Genomic DNA, 17,379 nt, shown 5'->3' with positions numbered 1-17,379 from the left:
CCTAGGAATCTATTGAATAGCCTACAAAGCCAAACAAGTTAAAATTTCCATTATATTGTGAGAACTTTGCAATTTGAAGAGATTGTCTATGTTTTAGGACACAGAAAGTGTGATTTAATATTCTCTTAGATTGAAGGATGACAGTTGGTCTTTATTAAATGATGCCATCAGGGGAAATTTCCATTTGGAATGAAACTTAGTAGAATGTTCTCTTGGTCAGAAATGAAGGAAATTGGAGTTCGCATAACAATCACAAACAAAAACACTGTTTGATGTTCAGATATGCAGATTTTTGTCTCTGAATATTTGTGTATTTCTTAAAATTCTTGGAGACTGTCTGGATTGATTTGTTTCTGTGATTTTTACTCAAGATAGAATTTATGAACTCACATTTCTCTTGAAATAAAGCTGTTAATTTCATTTTAAAGCTACTTTTGGAATATTTAATTGTAAAAAGCATTTTAAAATAAATTGGGGTCATTTCTAATAATAAAACACAACATTCAGGCTGGGCACGGTGGCTCAAGCCTGTAATCTCAGCACTGTGAGAGGCCGAGGCAGGTGGATCACCTGAGGTCACGAGTTCGAGACCAGCCTGGCCAACACAGTGAAATCCTGTTTCTACTAAAAATAGAAAAATTAGGCAGGTGTGGTGACGCATGTCTGTAGTCCCGACTACTAGGGAGGCTGAGGCAGGAGTATTGCTTGAACCCAGGAGGTGGAGTTTGCAGTGGGCCAAGATAGTGCCACTGCACTCCAGCCTAGGTGACAAAGCAAGACTCTGTCTCAAAATAATAATAATGCATTTAAAAAATAAAAAAAAAACCATAACATTCACAGACAAGAAATTCTGCCCATCTGTCCACTGTTAATGACATTTATGGACATGTAATATCACAATGTTGGGATGGGAGGAATTTAGACAATGGAGTGTCTTCTTTATCTTGGTTTAGAAGGAATTAAACAAAAAGTGGTAATATTTTTATATCACGTTAGAAATTGCAAACATCACAGTAATTTTGGATCTGTCTCTACTTTCCAAGAAGATTTCCAAGTGTCAAATATTGCAATACTCATATTTTAATGTTTCATAGGTTTTCAGAAAAGATTTGCTAGGTTAATAATGTTTGCATTTCCAAAATAATAGCAATTTAACTCTAGTTCTCTGAGAAATGTTTAGATATTTCACGTATTTGTTTGTGGAGTTGGGCAGTTCAGACTAAAAACTTCACGTAGGCACCTCTAACATTCTGTAATTACCAACTAGATTCCTATCTTTTTGTATCCACCCAATTATAATTGTGATTTGATGAAGGCCTTACTTAGAGAATATACTCGATGTGTTTAGAGATCTTTTTTCCAGGGAGCTAAATGGACTTCTAAGAGCTAGTTTTATTTATATCTAAACATTTATCTCACCTGCTGACTTTCTTAGATGAATTACTGGAAAGCATACTTAGAAAATAGATACACGAACTTAGTACTTACATACACTTGTGAATGTGTAAAAAAAAAAAAAAGTATTGTTATTCTCACAGTTTTCCCTCCATATAGTGCATAGACTATGCGTGTAATTCAACCAATTTCCCATATGGACATACAGAGAATAGTTTATAAATACATACATAGGTGAAGCATATATTCACATGGGCTCAACCTATTCTTGTTGCAATGAACTCCATAAGCATCACAGTTTTCATCTTCTTGTTTTCCCCCTAGAATAGCAAGATTTCATTGTATGCTGCTAGGAATCATATTCCCAGTTGTGACTGAGGGTAAACAAACGCAAAATAGGATCTCTATGTCTCTTTATTGATGCTGCTCTGGGAGGAGGCAATGCATTAACAAGTGGAGGAAAAGGTTCAGAAGGAAGGACACTAAATTCAATGCAATGAAAGGAGGGAAAGAGACCCTCAAAGGAAAATCACTTATTTTTCAAGCCTACCTGATAAACAAATTAATTTCCTTTTTCTTCTTCCAGGCTCCAAAATGCCTATGTAGAGGGTAGGGGTGATAGGATTGCATATCGGAGGGAAAAAAATGGCATCAGGGATAAGATAGAATTCTCTATAGTGGATGTCTGTAATTATTTAAGGTGACTACTTTTGAGAGAATTTAGGGTAGCTTGTTAAAGATAGCTTTCTGCTCAGATAAATGATTCCACTTGGAATTTAAACTACTTGTTTAAATTTACCAGTGGAAAGAGACCCAGAAACAACTGGTACTTATACGCACTTCCCACATCAGTCCACATTGGCACTCTTTCTCGAGTTTGAAAATGTTAATAGTAGGAAATTCTATGCAAAGCATTATTTGCTGTAAATATTGACACAGAAAATACACTTGTAACCAAATTAATAAAGCAGAAGTCTATGGATTATTAATGGAAACATGGAATTTTCGATAGTTGTTAAAGTGTTTGTTACAGGTAACTTGTTTTGTGCAAGCATTCTTCAATATCCTAATACGCATTTTGTTCACAACGTGTGACTATAGATATAAACCATCCCCTTCTACCGGGAATAGCGTTTCTGAAAACTAGATTATGGGATCATGCACACTGGATATACTTATTTTCCAGTTGCTCTATCTACATGATAGTTTTGAATATTGATGTGACTGATCTGTTGACACCTTCGTTATTTGGGAGACTTAAACTCACTACCCTGTAGCACTGTTGCCACCACAGGTGACTGCTCTTCCCTTTTGTTTACTTCACCACAATTAGTTTCTTACACAGTGGAAGCAAATGGGGAGATTTCCACTGTTGGTAAATAAAGGGCCGTGCATGAGTGCCTCTTAATAGCTTATTATCATGTGTAATCAAACTGAATAATTGCCAGAAAGGAGAGTTCCTGTGCACTGGCAGATGCCCGTTGGCTGAGCTCTGCTCCGGAATGTCACCACACAACAAAGCCCTGGATGGATAATGCATCAGCAGCACTGGGGCTCTAGGCATGTCACGCAGGTGGGGAGAAATCAGCGAGGTGAGGTAAATGTAAGTGTGCCAATGACACGGGAATGGTATTAGATGGATAGGGGGCAAGTGAAAAGACAAAGAAGCCAAGAAATTGAAGAAAACAGCTTTCACCACTAAATGGAAATTACCTTGAATGCTGCATTGCACCAGTGACTTTGACAGCTGAAGCAGCAGCAAAGAGAACTTGACTAAGATATTGCCCGTGCTGTTTGCTTTGCAAGGGGCTAAGTGTGGTTGACTTTCGACTGACAAGATCAATCACCGTTCATACAACACAATGAGCCAAATTCAAGAATGCTTTCTTGGAGGCATTCATAAAAAGATTGAAGAGCAGTAGGCTGTTTCTATGTCTGGATCCACAGGGACACAGAAATACATTTGCTAAATGGCCATTTGCCTATGAATTTTTTTACTTATTATGTACAATTTCACTTTGTGAATGTTTACAATTATATGTATAGAATTAAACTTTGGAGGGCTTTATCAATCAGAAAATAAATTCACAGATTTTAGATCATCTGAAAGACATACTTGCTTCTCCCCATTTTAAACGGGATTTCAGACTTGAGCCTCATTTTCTTGCTCTCTGTCTTTACTGTGTTCTCCTATGCAATATGGTATGAATATGGAAGATTTGCAAGCACTCACTATTTGGCTTTTCAGTAGGTTAGCTTTGTCATACACATGTTCATGCTCACACACAAACACACACATACACACGCACACCAAGTCAGGTGAGCCTCATTACAGGCTGGCGTTCCTTGTGACAGACAAGTAACATCTGTGCTGCTTTGTCTGCAAACAGTGTGTCTGTTGGGGAATCTTATTCACAAATCCTTTAAAACACACAGCCTCCCCCTTCTTCTCTCTGTCCTCTTTTTGCACAAGATGTGAATATGAATTGAAATTCCAAATTAACTGTTCCAGATAAAGCTTAAGGTTTTCATTAATATTTAAATTGAACTATCAGACGTGATGTTGTGATATTTCATACCAACAGCTTGCACAGAGAGGGTTTTAAATATTAAGGTTTCATCATTTTAAAAGGAAAAGAGGAATTGTTCTTTTCTTTAAAACAGTGATACTGTTAAAACTAACCTGAGCTATGTAAGTAACAAGAAAAGCATGAAATTAGACAAATAAGCTTAGGGATCATCTCTGCCATTGCCCACCACTTTGAACACCAGAGCACTCTGCTCTATAACGTAGACTTATTCTGGCACTTTATTTTACTATTATTTTTTGTTCATTTTATTTATTTATTTATTTATTTATTTATTTTGAGATGGAGTCTCGCTCTGTCACCCAGGCTGGAATGCAATGGTGCAATCTCAGCTCACTGCAACCTCCACTTCCTGGGTTCAAGCAATTCTCCTGCCTCAGCCTCCCTAGCAGCTGGGATTACAGGCAACTGCCACCACGCCTGGTTAAATTTTTTTTTGTATTTTTAGTAGAGACGGATTTCACCATGTTGGCCAGACTGGGCTCTAACTCCTGATCTCAAGTGATCCATCTGCCTCAGCCTCCCAAAGTGTTGAGACTACATACGTGACCCACTGCCCCCGGCCATCTGGCACTTTACAGAGAAGAACTATAGTGGTTCAGCCAGCAGCTGTTTGTTTGACTCTTTCCAGTACCTGACATGAAATATGCACTCAATACATATCTATTTAATACTGAACAAATAGAAATGTGAGCTAGATGTTGTGGTAGACACAAACACACAATTAACAGCCTTCATCCTTGATCATATCAGAGTTTTGAAAAAATATCCTTGTGATTCCAAGAATAAAAATGGGAAGAATTTCTAGAACAGAAATAACAAGAATTAGTTGATCCAGAATAGAAGGTTCATGTAAGGGGTAAGAAGAAGTCACAGTTGAAAACAGAAGTCTAGACCAAATCATGGGGCATCTTGAGTGTTAGAACTTTGAACTTCTAATTGATTCCATGAGAAAGATGCCATTGAAAGATGTTTTGGCAAGAGAGTGATATGGAAATGAGTGTTTTGGAAAGATTAGCTTATCTATCCCAGAGTCATCTTAGTCTTTCTAGTGGAAAAATAGAAATGTTTAATAGAGGCAATTTCAAAATTTTCCAAGTGAGAAGCAACACGCCCTTAAAGCACTGGGACTATGGCCATGTTGCTTTGAACTATTGATCTTTTAATTATTTTATAATGACTACATCAGTCCTTGATATGCTCTTATGTCTAATTAACTGCTGCTTCTCTATCTTCTTTGCAAGCTCATCTTTCTTTGCCTGAATATTAAATGTTGGAGCATCTCCTACATGCTAGGGTTTAGACTCCCCTCTCGACTGCACACTCCTTTCCAAAGCTCTTTCTTAAGCTCCATTTTTTTTTTTTACATGCATGATTATCACAGCTACCTACCACCAGATGACATAAAAAGTGTATCTTTAGCCCAGCGATTGCTTCTGAGCACTTGGAGCTTATAGCCAACTGCTTAATTAAAATTTCCTCTTGGGCATCTTAAGAAAAATTACCACCAGTGGAGCTGCTAAACATGTATTTAATATTGTCTGTCTTCCCTGTGCAAAAATATAGGCTCTTTGCAGGAAAGAATTTTTTTTTTACTGCTGCATTCCCATGTCTACAATAGGACCTGTCACATAGATGGTAGTTAAAAATATTTTTGAACGAAAAAATGACTGAATCTTTGGTCCAAGCTATGATCATCTATTATTTCCAGGGCATACCAAGTTAACAGACTAATTTACTCACTAACATTGTTTAGAATTACTGGCACTTTTTGATAGTAAAAAAAAAAGTGATTGGCTTTTGATTACTTATTCTTTTTAAATTTTCAACAAACAATGAACCCCTGTATTTCCCAGAATTAAGATGAACAGCTCCCACTGCCTTCCCCTTGGTAAATTATTGATAATTTTTTCCTCATCGATTTCTGTCACCACTGAATTAGTTGATTTCCACTCACTGTTTAAAATTTCAAACTTCACAATGTGGTCATATGCACTTAAAATATATATATATATATTCATCACAATGCCCTACTGAAAGCATCAAAAAGACTTCCTATTTTTGTTACAATAAAACAGCATGATTATCACACATAACAAAGCTTTGCATGATCCAGCTCCTACTTACCTCTCTATCCCTCAGTGAGTAACAGTCTTCTGCTCATGAATGCTCTTGATCTCTCTGCTGTAGTCACACTGGCCTTGTTGCCTTAGGCTCTCATATTTGGCATGACCCTGCACTACTCAGAAGATTCCTGTTCTTCACGTCACTTAGTTCACTGCATTGTTCCCTTAGATCTAGGTATAGAGATGTTCTTTTCAGGGAAGACTTTTGTGATCACCTTGATTCAGTCGAGTGTTCTTTATAGGAATTAGAACTGCAGCCCCTTGTTTGTATGTATCTAGTTTTGTTCACATTTACAAGTTATTAACAAATACTTACTAGATGTCACCCATGACTCATGCATGTACTAGAAACATGCAATAGAAAAGTCAACAATTGCAATTATTTACTGCTCTAGACAAAAGTAAAGGAGCCAGATAATAGGCAATATAACATGTATTATAATGTTAAGTGATAAAGAAAAATAAAACAAGGTAAGTGGTTAGGGATAGAAGATAGTATTATTTCAGGTAAAGTGGTCAGGAAAATTATTTTTTAATTAGAGCTATTTGAAAAAAGAACAGAATAAAGTAAAGGAAAAAGTGTTACAACTACAGGTGGAGGAAAGAGCAAAGGCAAAGGACTTGAGGTAGTAGTAGGCCTTATAGGATCAAAATCCAGCCAGCTCACCTCTGGGGCTTGAAGTGAGTGAGCACAGAGAAAGTGAGATGACAACAGACACAAAGGGCTTGAGATCTTATGGGATATTATAGGCCAAGAAAAGAATTTGCAATTTGGATTTTATTCTGAGTGTGCTGGGCAGGTGTTTGAAAAGAGGAATGTAATAATTCAGTTTTAGTTTTCCAAGGTTCAGATGATCTAACATGTGGAGAAAAGTTACGGCAGTGAAAGAGCAGAAGCAAGGGGCCCAGTTAGCATGCTGTTGCGCTAGCATGGGCAGTATGGCTCCTGCCTGAACAAGGAGGATAATGATAAAGATGATAAGATGTCAGTTAGCTTCTGAATAATTTCTGACAATAGAGCCAACAGAACTTACTGATTGTTTGGATGTGGGGTAAAAGAGGAAGAAAATAATCACAGATGACTCCCAGGTTTTGGGTCTGAGCAACTGGTTGAATGGTAGTATCATTTAGTAAAGTATGGGACATTGGGAGAAGGACAAGTTGATGAAGATTTAGGTTTTGGACATGCTAATTTTGTGATAGCTATTGAACATTCGAGTAGAGATGTCAATGATGCAGTTGGCTAGATGAGCCAGAGTTCAAGTATTAGGACATTATTTATGTTGCTGATTTTAAAAGCATCAAAATTAACAGAATTTAAAGGAAAGCTATAATGCATTCATAATTATTTTAAAATAATGACTTACTTTATAACAGTCAAGGTAGGACCAAACTATTTTTGACTTGGTTTTGTGCTACCATTAGAGAAAACCATGGCCATGAATATATTATACTATTCTACCCTCCAATACTGATACAACCAAAGTAAGTGCTAAATACTGACTATTTTGTTTTTATTATCTTTTGATAGGCAGCATAAGAAAATGACAGCAACTCAGCCTTTGGTACAACATAGCCCTAAAGAGAATTTAGAGAACACAATTTGATAAACTGTCTAAAACTAGAAAATCAGAAAAGATGAGAGAATATATGTAATAGAAAAAGTAGTGGACAGGAAGTTTGCATTTGTGTTCTGGCTTTCAAAAACATGTTGTATAACCTTAAGACAATACCCTCATTTCTCTGGCCTTCAATAAAATCTGCTCAGAAAAGCTGCACAATCTTAGTATCTTCTGACTTAAAAGGAAATTAGCCTCATTTTCTTGATCACTTCATTTTCAAAATGGCCTGTTTTTTTTTTTAATATGCAAGTTTACTTTATTTTAGTTGGCAATATTAATACCCATTCAGAAACTCCTTTATCTGGACCATATGTCATTAATGCAATATTTTTCTTGCATATCAACCTCCTTAGCTACATAGTAAGGAGAGAATCCTTAGCTTGTATATGTTTTTACACCTTGGTTAGCCATTTCATGGGGACGAAGATTAACTCCAACCATAAGTGACAATGTGTACGTAACCAAGGGTGCCAGGAGGGAGGAAATTCCTATAGCGATTAAAGGACAGTTCCATGAATATTTTCATCTGTATAGACTTAAAAAAAACTTTTTGAAAATACTGTATCTGTGCTGCCATTTAATAAATAATGAAAGAATAATCTAATTAAATTTTTAAAAGTACTTTTAGTATAGTCTCCCTTTAACTTGGTAGTCTAGAAATATTTGAGGACACTCGTCTACAGGGAAAAGTTTCAAAGTAAATATTAGGACTACAGGAGTTCTTATTTTCCATATTTAAGACCCTTTACTTTTCATAATGGGTACATATATTTTTTGAAAACTTAATATATATCTGCAGGGCAATGCTTCTACTTTTTAACTTTTATTTTTAAGTTCAGGAGCACATGTATAGGTTTGTTACATAGGTAAACTTGTGTCATAGAGGTTTGTTGCACAGATTATTTCAGGACTTCTTGACATACTGCTTTCTGGAGAAATAAATGCTCACATTTTGATAGTAGGAACTACATGACCATACAGTAAATAGACTTCTTTTTTTACTCTTTCTGAAACATAGTTAGAATATAAAGAAATTATATTTCACAGGAACCAGACTAATTTTTATTTAATAAATGCAAATGTATGACATTATTAAATAATATAGAACTTCTGAATAAAATAAAATTGTATAGTATTATTACAATGGCTATTTAGTCTAACTTACCTCCCTTTAATTTTCCTTAGTTTTCATAGAAAAAAGCTAAAGGCTTTCCATGAAATAACTCTTTCCTCTTTCTCAGAGAATATCTCGACTGACTCCTTTGCTGTGTTTTCCAGTACTTAGCTTCCCAATCTGTGTTCAACAGAACATTAATGCTCACGATGTTTAATAGGTGCTCGACAGTAACAACAATAATAATAAAGAAGTAAAAGGAGACCTTGTTGAAGGAGGGTGGAGAAATGTTGCATGATTCATTTAGAATATTAATGGCTCTGGAAAGTCACACAGAAAAAATAGTTGACTGAATGTGTTTAAACCAACAATTCCCATACTTATTGACCAGAGGCAATTTTTTAAATTACATGTAAACAATTCCCAGACCCATTCCCAGGCACCCTGTGTTCTATAGAAAACAAGTTTTATTATTATGATTATTATTATTATTTAAATTGATAGATAAAGTTATATATATGTGTTGTGGATAGCATTATGTTTTAAAGTATATATACATTGTGAAATACAATTTTGAAAACAATCCCGGGTAGTTGACAAATACCTCTACTATATAGGAGTTTCTACATTGCATTCTATTAGACAATGACCTGTATAAGGGTAGGACCTTGTTTATTCTTATATTTCTAGATTCTTTAGTATGTCTAATTTGCAGTGTTTACTAGTATTAAGTTGATTATGGTATCAATTATTTTATTTAATTGTATTTTTATATGTGGCATTTATATATAGAAATTCATTGATTTATTATCTTTATTCAAAACCATTTTTGGCCAAATCTCAACATATTTATTACATATGTTCATGCAGTGTTTTAGCCTGGTGTTACTTTCCATGTTAGATTGGCTTGTTAAAATCATATCCATCCTGCAAGATTTAGGTCAAATATTTTCTCTGTGAAGGTTTTCCTGATCCTTTCACTGATTTCCTTCTTCTTCTAATTTCTTACAGCATTAATCCTCACTGTATCTTGGTTCTCAGCAAATTTTCTACTTAATGATTCACAGCATTGGTGGCTATGCCTCATCTTCCATATGCCTGATCCAGATTTGTAGCCATCCATGCACTTTTCTCTGTGTCTGTACAAACAAGGATTCAAAAATTACTTATTGAGAATATAAAGAAATAGTAATCCTAGTAAGATAGCATTGAATTGGGAAACATTTGCCATGTGGCTCTTAATCATGTAACAGAAAAAAAAAAAAAATGTTTGAAAGCATTTATCCCAGTTGTTTGCAAACCTGGCGAATTATCCAAACTGTGTTTTTTCGAAGTTACACATTGTAACACCCTATTGCAGACCTGAAGTTCAATCTCCAGGATGAATTTAGAACCCAGATTGCCCAGATTATGACTCCGTGGCTGCCATCTTTCCTGAAAACACAGTGACTTGTCAACCAGAGCTACTTACAGATTATTTGCTATAGAAAGCCAAGAGGAGTGGGGATAGCATGGTATTACTTTCAGTAGCTACTGTCCAACAGCATTAGAGACACTGGGAAAGATGGCGTAGTACAGACCAAGCAAAGCAGAATCTCTGGGGCAAAGTCCAGAAATCTGCATTTCTACTATGTTGTCATTTATGGTTGGAGTTAAATGCCCACTAAAGTCTGAAACAAAGTGGAATATTAATAAGGATTTGAGATTTGGGATCAAAAAGACCTGTCTTTAAATCACCTGTTTACACATTTAATTGGCTATTCACTGTTAGGCAACAGTACAATAGAAATAGTAATACTTATTTCGCAGGGTTTTTATAACAGTTAAGCGGGATAGAATAAGTACAATGTGCCACGCAGACTCTAACAAATATTTGGGACTTAATAAGTAATAGCTTCTCTTGTGGCATAATTGGTGGTGGTGGTGGTGAATACACAAGCAGAAGATCTGCCCCAGTCCGGAGTGTACTGTGGCTCATTATGCATTTTGTAACACCCATATTTACTCTATTTTCTTCCCATTGACCAATTCCCTGTGGATCTGTAAGATTCTATTTTGTATATATATGGTAGTTCACATAGCACAACTCTTTTGGACACTTTGTCTACATAGCAAAACTCAATAACTTCTATTATTATGAATACTTATGCTTCAAAATGAACATTTTAAAACGTTGACTTCATAAAAATTTTGATATGAAAACATTTTACAAAGAAGTTTTATTTTCTGGTGGTTTTAACTATTAATCTACTTTTGCAACTAATAAAAATGGAGGTTGAGAAGTGTTGGCTATCTAAAGCTCACAAAGGAGATACATATGTGGCAGAGCTGAGAGTCTAAATCCTTCTATCATTACACCAAAGCAGTCTGCCAGAAACATTTTTTAAAAGTTTAATACTTACTAAACATATTTTTATTCGAACCCATTAAAGATTCATAATGCCTATAAAATAATTCTACATCAGAATATTGTATTAATATTGTTATGAGATTACAGTCTTATAGGAATAAGGAAAAATCTTCTGGCCCACAGATAACATGAAGAAACTATTGTGTACAATAAATACTGGATATATTTTATCTGTGAATAGGTAGACCATTTTTGTAGTTCAAATATCCAATCATATTAAAACATACACAATGCGCAAATTCTCTTTCCCGTTGAACTCTTGGCTCTATCCACACAATTGCCTTTCCTGATGATGGCCATACATTTTACAGTTCCATGTGAATCTCACCTCCAAAAGTTATAACCATATGCAGAAGCCCGGGCCCACCTACCTCCAAAAGCTAGCCACTATTGTAAATATTAGGGTTTCTTTATGCTTGTGCAATTAAATACAACATATATTATTAGTTTCCCTCATTTTACATAAAATACATGATATAATCTCTATTATTAAAAATCATGTGGTTTTCTTCTGTTTTTATCCACATGACAGCATGTTTTGGCAATCATTTCATAGATGTATATACAGACTATCTTATTTTCAGGCTATTATTTTACCTTGATACAACAAATTTCTTTGAACCGCATTCTATTAATGGATTTTTTTCAATCTTTTGCTATTACAGGCTGAATCATATGAAACTGCCAACATTCAACGATTTTTGATTCACATCAATGTCAATTTTATATAGCTCAATCTAATATAAGCAATGCTGGAATAAATTACCTTATATATTTGCAATTTTGCACAGACGTAAGTATAATTCCAGTGTAAATTCCCAGAAAGGAGTAAAAGTACTAGGTCAAAGAATGTGGGTGCGTAGTTTTAATATATTTTGTCAATATACCCACAAAGATTACACAAATTTACATTCTCAGTAGCGTATATGAGTACTTATCTCCCTATAGATATTCCTTCAGAGTATCGTGAAACTCCGGAAAATTTGCTGAAGTAATTATTTTAATTTACTTTTTTCTTACCATAAATGACTTGGAGTATCTCCTTGTGTATGTGAACCAGTTTTCATGTCCTCCATGATGAGCTCTATTTTCAAAATCTTTTCTCTTTTGCTTTCTATTGTATTTTGGGGACTTTCCTTATTGATTTTCAGATTTTTTTTTTTTTCTGTTAAAGAGATTCGCACAGTCTGTGGTAGGAGAGGTAAATATTTCTCCTCAGCTTGTTTGTCCTTTGACTTTTGGTACTTTTTTTTCTCTCTCTCTTATTGAACAATCTTTCATGTCCTTTGCTTTGAGTCCAATTCTGAAATTTCTTTTCCCTCCAGGTTAATTATCCCATGTTTTCTCCTAGCACTTCTATAGTTTATTACTTACATTTAAATATTTTACTTACTTGAAATACATCCTAATAAGCATTGTGACATTAGTCCAAATAAATTATTTTAGACATCTTTTCTGTTCTCCTAATACCACTTACTAAATAGTTCATCTTGTCTCCAGTTGATTTTAGATGCTTACTTTAACATGAACTTAATCCGCATATGTATTTGTCTATTTCTGGAATATCTACTCGTTTTCTTGATATACCTCTCTATTCTCGCACTATTATCACACCATTTTAATTTTCAATACTTTATAATATATATAAATATCTGTTAGACTAGTTCTTTCTCATGCTCCTCCTTGTCAGAGTGTTCCTAGCTATATTACGTGTATATTTTTAAGTTCTCTGTATTTTTAAAAAATTGAATATATAGTTTAAAACTAGGTAATACATTTATATGTTAATCTTTAAAAAATGCATTAATTGCTGTGGCTCCTATTCCCAATTATTTCCCCATCTTCATAGTAACTATTTCTGTAAGTTTTTGTACCATTCTAGAATTTATGTATGTCTATACAATAAAATTAGTGTAATTTATCCCTTCCATTTTATACATAGTAGTATACTACACATTCTGTTCTATACCTTTTGCAAAGAATCTTTATTCAAATAAAATATTATGGAACTAAAAAATATATATGTACCATGCAATTAAAATAGCTAATGCCCATTCTCAGAGTATAATCTAAATATTTCTTATATTTACATAATTGCTGTTTATTAAGAGGATGATAAGCACATATGATGCCACCACTAACTGCAATCTGAAATTTCTTAGTTGTATTCTTGATCATCACCATTAGATAGCATGAATCACATTTATAATTCTTCAGAAAATTCAAGGCACAATGGTACTTGTCTTCTTTACGGACCATGCTACCTGATGTAATTTGAGGCCCTTTAGAAAACTTTCTCTGTTGTTTCTTTGAGACTTAAAGTTGCTTCAAATTTCCTCTGTAGAGACCCACCATTCTAGAGTGATGCCTATTATCACCTGTACAAGTATGCCTGAGATTAGGGAATGTTCCACTTAAAAAGTATATGACTATTGTGAAAAAACTTGATACCATACTGGACTAAGCATCAGAATTCCTGGGCTTTGATTCTAATGCTGCCAGATATTATTGGCATGATCCTGAGCAGGTCACTTAACATCTTTAAGCTCAGATTCATCTTTAAATTGTCTCACCTGTCATATAGTTTTTACTAGGACCAAACATATATATACAAACACCTTGTAAATTGGAAGTATAATAAAAATGTAGGGAATAATTATAAACATCATTTTTTATAGAGATCCAAATGGAAAAAGAATGAAGGGTATTGGCCATTGAAGAAAGAGGTAGCAGAATCACCAAGTAGAAAAAGTCAGAAAATATCAGAAAACAAACGTCACAATTTCACTGAGGGCCACTCAGAGCAGTAGCTTATCTTCACCTCCTTGGCTTCTTCCCGATGCCAGTGTCAAAGCTCTTGCCACTGTCCTCAACTGCAAGGTGAGCAGTGAAGAAGAAAATCCACAGGGAACAGTCCATCAAAGAGGCAGCTCAAGTTCCTTGATGGATGAACATATTAAGGAAGTGCATACTTTAAATAATAATGATTTAATATTAACAGTACGAAAACTAAGAGCAAACATAAATGCTTTCTACATGACAAGCACAGTCTGAGCACTTTACTGTCATTAACTTGTTTAATCCTGATAACAATCATCTGAGTTAGATAATAATGAAGAAACTGAGGCATGAAAAGATTAAGTAAATGACACAGTCACACAGTTTTAAGTGTTGAACCTGGGATTAAAATCCAGTCATTCTTCTCACTTTAATCATTGATTATCTAAAATGTTTCTGACAATTATTGTTTATTTTGTGTTTTTCCCAGTTCCCTGTGGAATTGTTCTTCCATTTAAATCTTGTAGTTAAAATAGTATAATTCTCCATTATATTGAAATTCTAGTCAATAACCTTATGTTGCTGAATATTGATTAACCTACTCAAAGAATCACAAATATCATATGCGTTCGGTCATATGCTTAACAACAGAAAAATATTTGTATCCTGCTGGTGATGGATATGTAAATTGGGAAAGGGGAAGTAGGAATTAATGGTGAACTGATAATCACTGTGTTATGTGGAGAAGTGCAAATGAGCTCCTTAAAAAATACTCTATTTATTCTGTATTATCTATAGAATCAGGAACCAGGGCTGATGCATGACATCTTGTGTACATAAACCTTTCAAATCTATCTGCAGAGGACACTTGAGGTAGACATTTTTTTTTTTTGATGCTCATATTCTAAATGTTGTTTCTATATTTGGAAAATCCTCCATTTGAGCATTCCTGGTGGGAGGTATAGCCCACCTCTCACCCTAAAATCTGAAAGAGGCAGATATTTATTTATGTAGCCTATCTTCTGCCCAGGGAGGGTGTCTTTGACTCCTCTTATCAGACAAGTCTGCTCCAGACTTTAAATGAGAGCTAAGAAATCTGCCCTCCCTCCATGGTCCTTGTAACTGGTCTCTGAGTAATAAGAATACGTGGTAAAAGTGGTATTCATTTTCTCGTATTAGATGTGTTGAAAGGTAAGCCTCAACAAATAATGCTCAACTGTAGTGGCATAAGATGTTCTCATAGTGCCAGTTCTGCTTTGTTATTTTTGGCTTTGTTCTTGACTCTGTCATCTCAGAACTGGTTTTTTAGCCTGGCAATCAATACTTGAAATAACCCAAAGGGAATGTAATAAGTTATTTTTCTGCCTAAATCAGATAGAATTTAATTCTTTTGTCTGCAGTAAGCATCTGACAAACACAGAACCCACTAAATAGGAAAGAGAAGTGAACATCCACATTCATTCATTCATTCATTCATTTACTAAACATTTATTAAGGACCTATCTTGAGCCAGATACCAAACTAGTTTCTAGGCCTATGAAGATATCAAACCATTATCTCTATTCTCTTCTCCAGACTCATACGCTGTGTCTGGCATTATGCAAAAGATCTCATAAACCCAGCCTCCATCGGTTCTCTATAATATCAAATTCTTACCACTCCAAAAATGATTCTGGGTTAAGGTTTTGTATATCCAAGCAGCTGTAGTCACTGTATTACACTGTAAGCTATCCCAAACAGCGACTGCATTCAATCTCCTTGATAGTAATTAGTTTGGTGGATCTATCATTGTTATCTTAGAAACAAAAATTAAGAAAACAACTTTGGAGACATAATTCACCTACCCCTTTTTCCACCGAAAAGAACTCATATTTACCCCTTTGTTTATCTTGTCTACATCCATCCCAGGCAAGTGAACTTGTTTTGCCATATTTCTCTGAACTTCATAGAATGACGTGGGCAACAGTATATATTTTTTCCTATCCTTCTCTCTCTTCCCAAAGTTATCTCTCACTCTAGTAAATTTTACTTTGATTGAGTGGTTAGACTTTTCCTTAACAAGGTCGATTTATAGTGATTTTGTTGAGATATTCTTCTTACCCCTTCTAAAATCCTGGATGCATTCATACGTACAACCACTGAAAAATATTATACCTTAGAAGTTATAATCCTTTGGTAAAAGCATTGTCAAATGAAAAACATGTAGGAATGAGCTTCAAAGATGGGCCACATTATCATAAAACGTATTTGGTTTTTTGGTTGTTATTTTGTCTTTTCTGGAGCCTAAACAACAACTGCAAAAGAAACTTTCCTGTGTATATAGAACCCTTCTGTTTTGGAATAATAGAAAATTCCTTGAGTATAGTGTATACATACCAAGGATGTTTAGTGTCTTAAGAAACCCAAGAGCAGGGATGCAGCTGAATCTTAAAAATGCATTAAAATCAGGGTTGAGAGTGCTGTAAAACCTTCTATTTCTAATATCTGATTCTTTCCATCGATGTACTGTATTCTTCCACTAAATTTGGGCAGGCTTTTTCCAATTCCTAAACCATCTGAAATAAAATGTTTCCTGGCAACATTTCCCAGGTCTCTACTCCTCTGCTCAAAAAGAGTATTGAGAAAGAGACGGAATTTGTTATCCTGTATTATCTGTCCTCAGGGAAGAAGTTAAACGATCTCAGTATGAGTATACTGATAACCTTCAGAAAAGTATTTAACTCTGTCTCGGTGCAGGTTTATGCTGTGTGATAATATTCTATTATCCCACCTCCACAACTCTTCATTACACAGGGTCTTCTCACATTGACCATCCCTATTCAGGTATTACAGTATCTCTTCAGGTAAACATTCCTACATCCACCTCCCACTGGGCTGAGTGAGGTGCCCCTACAACTGGTTATCACAGTAAATTATGCATCTTTGTGTTATTAATATCATATTGTATAGATGAAGAAGGTTCTAAAGGAACTTCCTAGACAAAGGATGTGGAAGGGGTGGAGAAAGGGTGGCCAGACAAACAAATTTGCTGAGCACCATACTATACAATGAAGCATTTGGACACTTTTGTTTGTTTCTGTGTTTGTTTTATTATGTTTTGCCTTGCTTTTGGTCTTCAAAAGAGATTTGACACAACAATACAAATAACTCAAAATATTTCCAACATTAGAATAAGGAAAACATTCTGGCCGGGCGCGGTGGCTCAAGCCTGTAATCCCAGCACTTTGGGAGGCCGAGATGGGCGGATCACAAGGTCAGGAGTTCGAGACCATCCTGGCTAACACGGTGAAACCCCGTCTCTATTAAGAAATACAAAAAACTAGCCGGGCGAGGTGGCGGGCGCCTG

The sequence above is a fragment of the Mandrillus leucophaeus genome, unplaced genomic scaffold (assembly GCF_000951045.1).
Source record: "Mandrillus leucophaeus isolate KB7577 unplaced genomic scaffold, Mleu.le_1.0 Scaffold487, whole genome shotgun sequence".
Lineage (NCBI taxonomy): Eukaryota > Metazoa > Chordata > Mammalia > Primates > Cercopithecidae > Mandrillus > Mandrillus leucophaeus.
The sequence above is the reverse complement of the archived record's forward strand: the minus strand, read 5'-3'. Positions refer to the sequence as shown.